This window comes from Mesoplodon densirostris, chromosome X (genome assembly GCF_025265405.1).
Source record: "Mesoplodon densirostris isolate mMesDen1 chromosome X, mMesDen1 primary haplotype, whole genome shotgun sequence".
Lineage (NCBI taxonomy): Eukaryota > Metazoa > Chordata > Mammalia > Artiodactyla > Ziphiidae > Mesoplodon > Mesoplodon densirostris.
This window is the reverse complement of record NC_082681.1, coordinates 5391074-5406473: the sequence shown is the minus strand read 5'-3', so window position 1 is coordinate 5406473 and position 15400 is coordinate 5391074. Positions and strand designations below refer to the sequence as shown.

Sequence of the window (15400 nt, the reverse complement as noted above, 5' to 3'; positions counted from 1 at the left end):
AAGAGTCAGCCTCTACTCCAGCATACAAGGGTCCCTTGGAAATTTGCCCAGCCATAGACCTCTGATGAGAGGGTTTATGACATTGAGGATACCAGGGTTGAACAGATCCTTAGAGACCTTGGCCAACTGTCTTCATAGGGGGCAATGTTGCGGTCTGGGAGCTGCCTGAGGCTGACAGCCAGGAGTTGCAGGATGGAATCAGACTGAGTTGTATCCCTCAAACATCATACATTGAAGTCTTAATACCTAGTACCTCAAAATGTGACTGTATTTGGAGATAAGGTCTTGAAAGAAGCAATTAAGGTAAAACGAGGCTGTTAGAGTGGGCTTTCATCAAATCTGACTGGTGTCCTTTTAAGAAGAGGAGATTAGGGCTTCCCTGGTGGCACAGTGTTTGAGAGTCCGCCTGCCAATGCAGGGGACACGGGTTCGTGCCCCTGTCCGGGAAGATCCCACGTGCTGCAGAGTGGCTGGGTCCGTGAGCCATGGCCACTGAGCCTGAATGTCCGGAGCCTGTGCTCCACAACGGGAGAGGCCACAACAGTGAGAGGCCCGTGTACCAAAAAAAAAAAAAAAAAAAGAAGAGGAGATTAGGACATAGATGTGTACAAAGGGAAGACCATGTGACCTTGGTGTTGAACCTAGGTCTAGCCCAACAGACCTAGACACCAGGCCTGTGCTCCTCCCTCAGCCCCAGTCACTGTGGCTTGGCATCACTCTGTGGAACTTAGCTTGGTGTAGGGCCAAGAGCACTAGTCTTGGAGTCAGAAAATCTGAAGACTTTCTCTTCATCTGTCTATCTGTGTGAACTTGGATAAGTCACTTAACCTCCCTGAGCTTCTATGTCCCCATCTGGGAATTGGAAGGAATGAAGGAACACTTCTTTCCTAAGGGCCCATTCGATGTGCTGGCAGTTTCAAGGGCCTGGTGGGAATGTTGGAGGACCCAGGGACAGACAGCTTTTTGTCATCATAATCCCAAACACTTGACCAGAGCATTACGTTATGAAAAGAGCCTGGCCTGTAATGGATGGTATCACATGCCTAATCCACCTCCAGGGAAAACAGGAAATCACACATGAGTGGTCCATCAGGGCCTGAATTACTGCCCTGGGGAACTGGCAGCTGTTCGAAGGCCACACCCTGCAGGTGGGAGGGTGCAGAAGGAGGGCGAAGGGGAGAAGAAGGGGGATGGGGAGAAGGAGGAGGAGAGGTAAGCAAGCTCTCTCCACCTCTGTGCCTCTGAAGGCGACGGGCACAGCTTTGTAGTACCGACCCTGGGGCTCAATAGGAGTGGGGATCATTAACCCCTCAGCACAACATGGAATGAGCCGTATAATAATCATGATACCAATAATAACATTAGCAGTTATTACGGGGGAGGTCATCCATCACTCAAACCCATGACTTCTTTCCTTTAAATTTGCGGAACCAAAATATTTCTCTTGTCAGTTCACTCTGAAGTTGGAAGTTCATAGTGGGAGTGAGGAGAGACACTAACTCACTGTACCTAAATCCTCAAGTGATCGGTGGTTCATCCCTCTGTGGAAAAGAGCTATACAGTGATGGGAGCCTGCTGGTCAGGGGATTTCTGTCTCACTCTCAGGGCGCTTGGAAAATCAAGTTAGTCAGTGCAGATTTCTCAGGAACCAAGGGGGTTGGTTGATCTTGAAGTAACTTTTATACAGGATTTTTTTTTGGCTGCGGTATACGGGATCTTAGTTCCCAGACCAGGGATGGAACCTGCGCCCCCTGCATTGGGAGTGTGGAGTCTTAACCACTGGACCGCCAGGGAAGTCCCAAAGATTTTTTTTTGTGGGTATTTTTTAAATTTATTTTTATTTTTGGCCACACCGTGTGGCATGCAGGATCTTAGTTCCTTGACCAGGGACTGAACCCGTGCATTGGGAGTGTGGAGTCTTAACCAATGGACCACCAGGGAAGTCCCTTGGAGGCAAATCTTGATAAATTGTCCCAGTTCCATAGCAGAGTTCTGAAACTTTATCTTGCTAGGAGTCAGAACCCTGGGTCCTCTTCCTCACAGCTACAGCAGAATTTGCATTAACACAGTTTTACTAACCGTAGTGAATACATGCTTGTTGGGCCAACAGCACCTCCTCTTCAGTCTACCACCTGTTAAATGTATAGCCTTGGGCAAGTTACTTAACCACTCTGTGCTTCAGTTTCTCCATCTTTAAAGTGAGGCTAGTAACAGTACCTCCCTCATAGCATTTCCATGAGAAATAATACATTATTCAAATAATACAACACACTCACTTAATATATTAAGTGCTTGCAAGAGCGCTTGAAGCATACTAAGCATTCAATAGGCGTTACTACTATTATGAGTATCACAATTGTTATATAGTATCCCTATCTATTCTACTTGGATCAGAGTGATGAATGGTCCCCAAGTGCTTCAGCCTTAGGAGTGATATTGCATGACTCAGTCCTGGTCAGTAAGAGTACTCTATCTCAGGCAAAGGTGAAGTCCAAGTAAAAGAGAGCTGGGATCACAATCTTGTTCTCAGAGAAGGTTGAATCAAGAAACAAAGGAAGGGATATTATCCACAAAAACTGTGAACCAAATAATAGAGGATCAAAGTTCATGCAGAGGGCTTCCCTGGTGGTGCAGTGGTTAAGAATCCACTTAACGCCAATGCAGGGGACATGCGTTCGATCCCTGGTCCGGGAAGATCCCACATGCCGCGGAGCCACTAAGCCCGTGGGCCACAACTACTGAGCCTGCGCTCTAGAGCCCACGAGCCATAACTACTGAGCCAGCATGCCACAATTACTGAAGCCTACACACCTAGAGCCTGTGTTCCACAACAAGAGTAGCCACTGCAATGAGAAGCCTGCACACTGCAATGAAGAGTAGCCCCTGCTCGCTGCATCTAGAGAAAGCCCGCATGCAGCAACGAAGACCCAACACAGCCAAAATAAAATAAATAAATAAATTTATTTTTTAAAAAGTTCATGCAGAAAAAAGTACAGAAAGTGCAAGGAGAAATAGAAACACATTTGTAGTAAGGAAATCTATCTCTCTCAGCACATAGGAGAGCAAGTGGACAAAAGATAAGCAAATATATAGAAGACCTAAAGAATATGATAAAGTCTATCTACATGTATCATCTTTTATTAGGTTATGCTGTGGTATAACAGCAACTTCCAAGGTTCAGTGGTTTGCAACAGCAAATGTTTATTTCGTGATCACATCACATGTTGGTTAGTGTCACCTTTGGCTCTCAACCATTGGTTTTCTTTATTCTGAGATCCAAACTGAAAGAGGAGCCCCTCTCCAGGATATATCAACATTGTGGCAGAGGGAAAAGTGCAATGGCATAGCCAGTGATGGCTCAAAGCTTCTGCTTCTTGTGGCTCAGATCACTTCTATTCATATTCTTCTGACCAAAGTAAGTCACATGGCCAAGCCTTATGTCATTGAGATGAGGAGTTATACTCCATCCACAGGATGACACTGCAAGTCATGTGGCAGTGGGCAGGAATTGTGTAGTCTTTTTACATGGGTGGCAGCAAATGGTTGGGAACAATAATACAATCACAGTATCTTATTGATATATATCATATTCTGTACTATGTAATGCAGCTTGTAAGTACCACTGCACATTCACAAAAATTGAACATATGTTGGCCCACAAATAAAATGTCAATATATTCTAAAATATAGAAATAAAATTTTGCCTTCAGAGACAGCAGACTCGGTTGTTTCAATTCAATTCTCCAGCTGAGAGCAACTAGAAAAGCTAGAAAAGTATTAAGATAATCAGAGAGCTAAAGGCAGGGAGAATTTACACGGCCAAGATCTGAAAAAGAAGGGAAGCCCAGAGAGCTGAGCCTGGCATTTGGCTCTGATTTTTCCCTGGAGGGGAAAGTGCCAATTCTGAAAGCCATAGCTGAGAGGGTGAGATGTTGTGTAGATTCAGGACCCACTAAAGAGGAGCCTTGGTGACACCTTCTTAACCCCCAAGTTTTGAGTTGGGATCCTGAAGGGCTACATCCTAAGAGTAAGGGCTAACCAAAACTAGATTAACCCTAAAAAGGACAGAATTTCAGTTTAAAATCATCTCAGTCCTGAACTGGATTAAGCTAATCTGCTCCTAGCCTAGTTGTCTGCCAGAAACAAAACTATAGTGGAATACATCATTAACCAGAGCTTCACAATATCATGGTATCTTAAATTTTCTTAATAAACAATATTTTTCACTTAGTAAAAAATAACTAGTGATAAAAGAAGACAAGATATGATCCAAGTACTTAAAGGAAAAAGTGAAGAATTGAAACAGATCCTTTAGTCCTAGTTAGCTGAGTTCTTTTTTTAAATCATGAATGGATATTGGATTTCATCAAATGCTTTTTCTACATTAAGTTATGATTGTATGACTTCTGTTCTTTAGCTTGTTAATATGGTGGATTACACTAGTTGATTTTGAACGTTGAATCAGCCTTGCATACCTGGAATAAATCCTGCTTGGTTATGGTGTATAATTTTTTCATACTTTGTTGTATTTGATTTGCTAATATTCCATTGAGGATTTTTGCATTAATGTTCATGAGAGATATTGATCTGTAATTTTCCTTTCTTGTAATGCCTTAGTCTGGTTTTGGTATTGGTGTAATGCTGGCCTCATAGAATGAGTTAGGCAGTGTTTGCTCTGCTTCCAGTTTCTGGAAGGGATTGTAGAGTATTGGCATAGTTTCTTCCTTAAATGTTTGGTACAATTCACCAGTTATACCATCTGGGCCTCATGTTTTCTGTTTTGGAAGATTTACAATATTCATTCAATTTTAAAATAGATATAGACCTCTTCATATTAATTATTTCTCCTTGTGTAAGTTTGGTAGCTTGTACCTTTTAAGGAATTGATCCACTTCATCTAAGTTATCAAATTTGTGAGCATAACATTGTTCATAGTATTCCTTTATTATCCTGTAGTCCATGGGATCAGTAGTGATGGCTCTTCTTTCATTTCTGATATTAGTAATTTTTTTCTTCTCTTTTTTTCTTGGTTTGACTGTTTAGAGTTTTATCACTTTTACTGATCTTTCAAAGAATCAGCTTTTGATTTCAATGATTTTCTATACTGTTTTTACTGTTTTCAGTTTCATTGATTTCTGCTCCAATTTTTATTATTTCTTTTATTCTACTTCCTTTAGGCTTAAATTGCTCTTCTTTTTGTAGTTTCCTAAAGTGGAAGATTAGATTATTGATATTAGATCTTTCTTCTTTTTTAATATGTGCATTTCATGCTATAAATTTCCCTCTAAGCATTGCTTTTGCTGCATCCCACAGATTTTGATAAGTTGTATCATTTAGTTAGCAATATTTTTTAGATTTATTTGAGCCTTCTTCTTTGACCCATGTGTTGTTTGTAAGTAGGTTGTTTAATTAATTTGACGATTTTCTAGCTATCTTTCTGTTTTGATTTCTAATTTAATTCCATTGTGATATATGAATATGTTTTATATGATTTCTACTCTTTTAAAATTGTAAGATGTATTTTATGACCCACAACGTGGTCTATATTGGTGAATGTTCCATGTGAGCTTGTGTATTCTGTGGTTGTTGAATGGATTATTTTATTATATTTTCATGCTGTATTAGATTTAAGTTTAAAAAACCTTTTCAAATTATGTTACCTGCTATAGATCATTTTACCTACTCCTCTGTCTGGCGGCCAGTCCCTGTTCTCTTCAGCAACAGTGAGGTAGATACCTTTTCCTCAGAGAAGAGAAATCTATGGTTTGTTGCCTTTGCCAGTAACGAAAATGTGGGATATCTAGGTGGCAAAGCTGTTGCCTTTGGCACCTTTCATAAGAACCATATCAAAACAGCCAGGATGTCTCTCTGTTGGTGATCATACCTACTCTTTTCAGGTTAGCACCTCTGGTCACCACCATACACAGTATCCAAATCAATTTGAGTGGTCTCATTCACCTTGCTGAAAGGATTAGGGTAGCAGATAATTTGAGCATCACTGGTCACCAGAGAAGTGATTCCTTTTGTGCCCACAAAGATCTTTCTCCCTTTGCACAATTTGTATGTGGCCTCTTTGGGCATAATATGATGAACAGCAAAGCAACACTTGGTGTCCTGAATTGGTCTTGTCAATGCTGATGACCTCCATAAAACCAGCAGGGTAGGCTATATCAGTTCAGACCTTACCATCAGCCTTAATGAGCTGCTGCATGCAGATCTTCTTTACCTCCTACTGGAGCATACTTAAGTCTGTTACTTAGGAAAATGATGAGGGGGAAACATTCTCTCAGGTTGTGGGGTTTGGTAGATGGACAAGGAGCAAACACGTTGGACAGTTTATCCAGTGTCCAATGTTTTGGAGTTGCTACACACTTCAGATGCTTCTGGGAACTATGAGCCATGGCTGCGCTTGGTACTGAAAGAGCTGCATGGAGTATTCTATAAATGTCAATTACATTAAGTCTATTGATAGTGCTGTTCAGGTCATCTACATCCCTACTGACTTTCTGCCTGCGTGATGTATCAATTACTGACAGAGGGTGGTTGATGTCTCCAACTATAATTGTGGATTTCTGTATTTGTTTTTTCAGTTCGAGCAATTTTGGCCTTGTGAAATAAAAGTGTCCCTATCTGCAGATGGCATGATTGTTTATGCAGAAATCCCAGGGAATCTATGTAAAAAACTCTTAGAACTAATGAGTTCAGCAATGTTGCAGGATACAAGATCAACATACAAAAATCAATTGTATTTCTGTATGCTAGCAATGAACATGTAGAAACTGATAATTTAAAGTTGGACAAAATATACTTAGGTGCCCTCAAGGAGCTTGCAGTGTAGCTATGTACTGATCTGTGCTGTGGCCCAACACAGATGAGCCTGGCCCATCAGATCCTCTAAGGAAGTTGTGGCTGGGAACTTCTAAAGGATGAGGTAGTGAGCAGTGGGAGCAGAAGCTGGAAGGCCATGAGGTCAACAGAGGTCAGAGGAGTCATAAGAAGAGACGTACCTCTGCCAAGTTCTTGGGAGGCTGAAGTTATCAGGGAGCATGAACCACAATAGTGTAGAAGCCATGAATAGAGAAGTAAATAGTAGAGGGTGAGGAAATCAGTTTGTGACAGTAGCTATGGGCAATCAATGCAGAGTAGCTGGGCCATGTTAGTGGTCTGAGTGAAGATCCACAGAATTCTGGGTTCCCATGTATGTGCGTTGTGGTTGTCAGGACAATTTAGGTGACAAGTGATGGAAACCCACCTCAAACTAGCTTGAGCCAAAAAGGCATTTATTGGTTCACTAGACTGGGAAGTTCAGGGCTTGAGCTGGCTTTAGGGGCTTAAAATTGCTAGGGCTTTGCCCCTCCTTCTTTGTCTTGGGATGTTTTTTTCTCAAAAATTGACTTCATTCTGCAGATAATTTATTTCTTCTGTAGACAGCCACTGATGACAGAAGTTAGCTGGTTCTTAGTGCTTTTGGTGCTAGCAGAGAGAGGGATCCTCACCCACCATGCACTTCTTCTCTGTGAAGAGTCTCACCGACCCAGCCTCAGTCAGGTGTTCACCCCTAGACCAATTCCTCTGGCTAGAGAGATGGATTATCCTCACTGGCCAGTCTGAGCTACGATTAACAGCCTCCTCCCTCTCTCAATTAACCATATTAATTGAGGAGGAGTAGTTTCCTAAAGGAGAAACCCGGTATTCTTAGAAGACGGAGGAAGGGTTATGGGCTGACCAAAGCAGTCATGTCCACTCCATGGAGTCCCCTCTCTCCCCACTTGAGGAAACTGGAAGGAATCTCTTCCTGGGAACCAGAAGGCTCTCCCTAGAATAAGTGCTGCCTGTCATGTCTCTCCTTTGGTTTTGGTTTTCTTGGTGTTTAGGGAAGTTCTGTGTGGCATGGTAAGGGGAAACAGCAATGAGATTTGAGTCTGTACCAGCAGAAGGGGGCATGATGACCTTCCTGGCAGAGCTAGGCATTGTCAGCATTGTGCTTGAGGAAGCAGAATCATGTGCTGGGGCATGGAATGGGCCCCAGCAAGGGCAGCTTGTGACTGGTGAGTGGAGAGGAGAGGAGTCTGGGAAAGTAAGGGATGGAGAGCTGCTGGTTGCCATGTGATGGGAGAGCGCCACTGGGGCCTTGAGAGACCCAAGTGTACACACCACTGTGGGCATCCCTGGCTTCCTGAGTGCACGTCTCTCCAAATCCTTTAGTTATAACACTATTTAGGCTGTCTTAAATCTTTTTTTTTAACGACTAAATATACAAATAAAAAAATAATTAATATTGTGAGATTAACAATTTATACTCACGCTACCCAGATAGGCAAAGAAGTTCAGCCTTCCTAACTTCCTATAATTCTTCTTATCTCACTTTGAAACTCCTGTTCCCGTGATGTAGAAGAGAAAAATCGTGGACTTGGTAATTAAAGGATACGAACTCTTCTGCAGATTAAGGCCATTGTTTTTTTAGGTACTTCAAACTAACTAAATGCTCAGTCTTTTCGACTTTCTTCTCCAAACACTTCTGCTATCCAAGATGGCATCTGGCATGGGGAGATTCCTATGTATCTTCAGGGAGAGGGAGTCCCAGATCCACCCGGGGGTCTCTGTGCTGCCCTCTGCGTTCTTGCTGGCCGCTGTGGCCATGTCCTTTGTCCTACCTGGTCACTGGGTGTCTTGCTGCCATCTGCTGCTGAAGGGTGCATTAATGAAACTCGGGAGGTGGACCACCAAGCCCTGATCATGCCACCACTTCCCCACTCAGCCCAATCTTGGGTCTTATTGGTGCTGAAGATCTTCCCCAAGCACTAATGTGTGTGAAGTGCCGTGGCACCATGATTTCAAGAGAATGGGTAATTGGACAGTTTAATACTCTGTATCATTGAATTTAAGAAGCACTGTTATTTTGCATACCCCTAACAAAGTGAATATGTTGCCAGCTAAACCATGAAATGCCATTGCTTGTAAGATGCGTCTCAATTTCAGAGATGAGAAAAGTGCATCTCAGAATCATTAAAATATGGCACTTTGTAATTAATGTAATGGTTAAGAGCCCTGATACTAGAGCCAGGCTGCTTGGGTTTGAATCCCAGCTCTGCCATGTCCAAGCTCTGGGGTCTTGGGCCAGTCACTCACTATCACTGTGCTTTCGTTTCCACGACGGTATAACAGGGATAGATCAACTTCCTGGTGGTGTTGTGAGGATTGAATATATGTGTAAAGCATTCCAAATAGTGCCTGGCACATAGTAAGCACTATATGTGTTTGCTATTTCTATTATAAAATATCCATCACATCTGCAAATAAGGGATAAACTGCTTTACCACCACCTCACCGGGTAAGCAGGGCTCTTGCCAGCCCTCCACCAACCTCTTGGCAGCCCTTGCCCAGAACGAGTTCCTTGCTGCCCCACTGCCAATTGGGGGCTGTCAGGCACCAGTGGGTCCATAAGCTAACCTGGGTATGTCTGAGGCCCGTCATTTCCAACCAGATCTCTCATCACTGTAATCCGCAGACACTTCAGGAAAGACAAGCCCCTTTCTCACCCAATGTCCCCCTCCCCTTATCGCTATGACCATTCTCACTTTGGCTTCTCCCAACTCTTGCCCGTCCCCGTCAAGCTCTTTCCAAGAACTCCCATTCCACTGCAAACAAATGCCACTACACTCTCAATCTCTTCCCAGAAGGCTTTCTTCACTGTCTTGCAGCCCTAACTGGAGAATGGCCACACCCCCGCCCTCCCACTGTTAGGGTGCAAACTCCTCCACCACAACCCATCTTGGGGAGAGAGGGGGCAGATTCTCCCAGCTCCTTTATGCTGGGTCTAGACTAGAGCATGATTATTCTATTGTCAAAGTTCACCCTTCTATGAGCCTTAAACTATCAAGCTGAACATTCTGTCTTAAAAACAAAGGAGTTTTAAATTATGCAATTAATACATGATAAATCTTCCTTTTAAAAATGTCATTCTTCCCAGATAAAGCCAGCCCTTGGCCCTATCCCTGGCTGCTCTTCAGTGAATCCCAGTTATCTGGTTGGTGCATCTCTGTCCTGACCTTTTCCTCTGCAGTAACCCATATACAGAAATGTAGAGTTTTGGTGTGTGTTAAAAAAATCCAAAGCTACAAATGGCTTCTTACTATAAACATCGTTCTGTAACTTGCTTTTTTCACCTATCTTTCCTGGCAGTCTTTCCAAGGGCAATTCTACTTAATTTTTTAAAGTGGCTGCATTGCAGCTCTTTTTGCAAATATCACATTTCTTTAGCCATTCCTCCAACATGAACATTTATGTTGTTTTCATTATTCCCCATTATAAGAAAATGCAGTGATAAACAGCTTTCTATGTGTTGGCTTGCAGACAGGGAGAATGCTTCTTCATTCTTAATAGTTTTAAGAGAATAATCACTTTATTGTTTTACAAAACTGAAGGAATTTAAGAATTACAATGAAGAAACAAGTAACTCACCAACAACTTCATTGCCCAGAAAAGAAAGAAATACGGTTACCATTTGGGGAATAGCTATGTCCAGGTAGAACACAGCAAGCTGTCTAGAAAGAATTTTATAATACTGGGATCATACCAGTCATGTTGTTTTTAATAAAAAGTGTGAAATTTGGTTTTACTTGAATTTAAAGTATAAAAAAGGAGCTAGTGTAAAAATAAAGGTACTGCTGAACTTGATGTAAATGTTCCTTCCCCCAAGGTGTATTAGCTCCGGAGAGGCCCCTCCGGGGGACAGAAGGGTGATCACGTGGTTGTAAAGTGATTGAAAAACATTCTTTCCTTTTCTTCCTCTCCCCTCACCTCCCCCCTTTTGAAATCTACATATCTACTCTCAATTGACCCTCCACAAAGGAAGATGAGACTTGTTCTCATCTTTTCAATCTTTCCACCTCATTTTCTTGTTCTCCCACTTTCCAATTTTTGTTGGTTATTTTGGCTTCACTTTTTAAATAGTTATAATGCACTCTATTCTGCAAGGCTGTGACTCTTCCGGTCATTTAGTGGAGATTCTATAGTTAGCCTTAGTTTCATATTTTAATGGATTCAATAGAAATAAATAGCTAATGCTCATAGCTCTCTGTTTCTGAATTCTGATCTACCCCTTGGCTGGCAAGATTTTTCTCATCGGGTATGTTTTTCAAGAAGGGCTAATGCATACTCAATTCCCTGAGTCTTTCCCGACTGTGAATAGCATTTATCCTTGAATAATACATTGGCTGGGTGAAATATTCGAGTCATACTTTCTTTCCCTCAGAACTTTGTAGAACATCGCTCCACTGTCTTCTGGCACTGATAGTTATCTATGGAGAAGTACAGGAAAGTCTGGTTTTTATTCCCTTTGGTGATTTGCTTTTTCTGCTTGACTATCTGAAGAACTCTCTACTTCAAGTTAAATAATTTAATCAAGACATGCCTCCAAGTTAATGATTCTGTATCCATTTTTTCTTCATATGTGGTATGCTTTTATGACCTGCTGATTCAGTTCTTGCTTTATTTTGAGAAAATTTATTCTCAATAGACCTCTGAATATTTTCTCCTATTTTATTTATTAAGTTCTCTTTGAGCACTTATTTTATTAAATCCATTCATCCACTCAGTCAACAAATATTTATTAAGGGTCCACCAAGTGCCTGGCATTGTGCCAGATAAAAATCCCTGCCTTCCTGTAGTTGACATTTTAGTGGGATGAAGATAACAGGAAATAAACAAAATAAACACATATAGTAGATAGTGTATTCGATGGTGATAAGTGCTATATAAATTAGGGAATATATGGGGCTAGAATCCTAAATAGGGTAACCAGGGAAGGCCTCCTGCAGGAGGTGACATTTGAGAAAGGCTTCAGCTTCTCTTGATTTGCATTTCCCTGATCAATAATGACGTGGTCTCTCTCTCTTTCTCTCTCTCTCTGTCTCTCTCTCTCTCTCTCTCTCTCTGTGTGTGTGTGTGTGTGTGTGTATACAGACAGACAGTAGAGAGAGACAGAGAGACAAACAGAGACACAGAGACTATACATATTTCCTTTCCTGTGAAATACCTGCTCATGTCCTCTGCCTGTTTTCATTGCAACGCTTACCCACTTTTTAATGATTTGTAGTTCCTTGCCTTGGATATTTTGTTGTTTATATATGCGGCAAAAATCTCCCAATCTCAGACTAGTCCTTTTGTTTTGATTATGATGTTCTGTTTTTTAAAAATTATTTGTTTATTTATTTATTTGTTTGGCTACACCCGGTCTTAATTGCGCCACGTGGAATCTTTGGTTGTGGTATGTGGAATCTAGTTCTCTGACCAGGGATCAGACTCAGGTCCCCTGCATTGGGAGTGTGGAGTCTTAACCACTGGGCCACCAGGGAAGTCCCTTATCGTGTCTTTTGAGTGGGAGAATTTCCTACTTATTGATCTTTTCTTAGTTAGTGCATTTTGGGGCTTGGTTAAGAAATTCTTCCCCACCCCAAAGCCAGAACGCTATGGTCCACTAAAAATTTTTAAGTTTTACTTTTGATATTTAAGCATTTGATCCATCATCTGGAGTTGATTTTTGTGCGTGGTGTAAGATGGGGCAAAACATCTGGAAGGCTACATACTCAACAGTTAACAGTGGTGACCTCTGGGGGTGAAGGACTTTCAGTTTTGGGGTTTTTAAAAGATTATTTATTTAGTTAGTTATTTAGTTTATTTTTGGCTGCATCAGGTCTTAGTTGTGGCAAGCGGGACCTTCTCTGAGGCATGAGGGATCTTTCTTTGTGGTGCACGGGCTTCTCTCTAGTTGAGGCGCACGGCCTCAGTAGTTGTGGTGCACGGCCTCAGTAGTTGTGGCACACGGGCTTAGTTGCCCCAGGGCATGTGGCAATCTTAGTTCCCTGACCAAGGATTGAACCTGCATCCCCTGCACTGCAAGGCGGATTCTTTACCACTGGACCATCAAGGAAGTCCCGACTTTCAGTTTTGTTTTTTTTTTTAAATCTTTTATCAAAGTAATATATAAATGCAATTTAAAATCGTAGCAGTTTCCATATAAGTGGACTAATCTTGAAAAACAGTTGGGCCCACTCTCCTCCCCATTCCTGCACATCACTCTACAGAGATAACATGTTCAAATCACATCTTTTTAAAGTGGTATTAACCTCCTATATTCAAAATAACATTCTTATACTAATATTCCTTGATTTTTCATTTTACACATGATTTAATCAGGCCTAACTATTTTAAGATGAGGAGTGGTCTCTCTCACACTAGCGGGCACCCCTATACTCCCTCTTTCCCCTGCTCCCAATATAGTTCTATCATAATCTTTGGTGGAATAAATGTTCAGTGTTTACATTATCATGACTATGTAGATATCGTTCACAGCCAAACAATATCTTTCTTTCCCGTTACAACACACCTTTTGATTTTTCCTGGAGTCAATACTTGCTGCCTTTAGTTGATGTGCTTTCATTTTCTCTGCACCTATGATTCAGTGTTCTTCCAGGCTTTCTCATCAGAGATGTAAAATTCCTTGTAATACAGCCACACACATCAGATTTGCTTCCTTGTTTTTCACCCTTGGGGATCGCCTTCTTACAATGACTTGTTCTTTAGACGTAGTGCACAACTCTCAGCCTGGAGATTCTCTTCTCCTCCCTCTTTCTCTCCCATTTTCTTAGATCACATGTTACCCTCTTTTATGTTTTAATACTCCATTTTGAGGGGGCATCCTCTGTTAGCTTCCTGAGAAAGTGTGCATGGGAGTTACATATTTTGGGGGATTGTATATGTTTGCAAATAGCTTTATTTCCCCCTCACGTGTGATTGATACTTTGCTGGATATAGAATTCTAACTTGGAAACAATTTTCTCTGAAAAAATGTAAGGCATGCCTTTACTGTCTTCTAGCTTCCATTACTGCAACTAGTCAGCCATGTACCATTCTGATTACCAATCTTTGGAACCACCTTTCCTTTTCTGAAGCTTTGAGGATCTCCTCCTTATCCATAGTATTCTGAATTCTTATGATGCTGTATATTCATGTGGGTATTTTTTTCATTTATTTTGATAAGTACTTGGTGGGGACTTTTCAACTTCACATCTTTCATGAAGACTCACGTCCTTTAGTTTTGAGAAATTTCACTGTATTATTTTTTCTCTCCTCTATTTAGTCTGCTCTCTTTTGTTGGAACTCCTATTAATTGAATTTTGGACCTCATAGACAGATACCCTAATTTTTAAAATATTTTCTTTCTTCTCTCTCTATCTCTTGGAGAGTCTCTCGACTTTATTTTCAAACTTCCTCTTGAATTTTAAATTCCAACTATCATATTTTTAAAGTTACCAATAGCTTTTCCTTTGCCTCTTTCCTTTCCCATAACCTCCTCTCCTTCTTTAATTATTGCAACATCTTGCTGTATCTCCCTTAATATTGATGTTTGTTTGAAATGTGCCTTTTCTGCTTCCGCTGGAATCTGTGTGTGGGGATGTGTTGCCGGTGGGCAGGTGGGAAGCTGGTCACCTGGTGGCCTTAGCTTCCAGAGTTCTGGGAGCTGGGGGAGAGGGAGACATCACTTAGCGTGCAGGTTTGCTAATCTCTCTGCTTGCCCTCCCATCCTTCACAGTGCCTGGTGTTCAAAGTTTCACAGAGAATAAACCTCTTGCCTCCTGACTGGAGGTATGATACCTGACTGGCTGGGATAGAAATGGGGACCTGCCCCTTATAAGATTTTTAATAAACCCTTGTATTTTCAACCCCATGCATTACCCTGCCTTCCTTGGTGCCTGGCATCTCCAATTCTGAAGACTCTGGGTTCTCTGGAAATCAGCTTGCTTCTCCCCTCTGGTGGCTTCCTCTAGCTGGTTAAGTCAGCCACTGTTCCTCTGTCCACGTTCCAGATTCTGAAAATCGCCATTTATCTTGCAGATCTTTTCTTTTGCTCTTTTTGCCATTGTGAGTTTATAATACTTTAAAACATCCCTTTAGACTCAATCTGAGTGAGGTTTCTGGAGGGAGCAGAATAAACTCATCTGTTCAATCTGCTATGCTTAACCGGAATTGTTAACCAATTCTTTTCCTTTTCTTTAGAACCTCTGTTTCAAAGAATTAATCATAACCCTTGGTTTACAGTACACTATCACTACTGATTTTTTCACAGCCTTAATATATTCATTTTAATTGTTTAAATTAATATAAAGTCTGCCTTTGATCCTTATATCCAACTTGAGAACTAAGACATTACCCTTATCTGACATCTGGCTTTGTGCTCGTCTTCTATCCTATTCCCTGTCTCTCCCATAATTAAGAGGTAATCATTATCCTGAATTTTTGTATTTATAATCGAAATGCATATATATATATATATATATGTAATTTTATCATATGTATGCAATAGATTGTCGTTTTCTTTTCGAAATTCATAAAAAAAGGG

At 41.3% G+C, this 15400-nt stretch overlaps 1 pseudogene; it reads right to left on the bottom strand.

The window, feature by feature from the left end:
* Positions 1 to 5663: 5663 nt before the first annotated feature.
* On the bottom strand, positions 5664 to 6401 carry LOC132481913 (small ribosomal subunit protein eS4, X isoform-like; annotated as a pseudogene).
* Positions 6402 to 15400: the final 8999 nt, after the last annotated feature.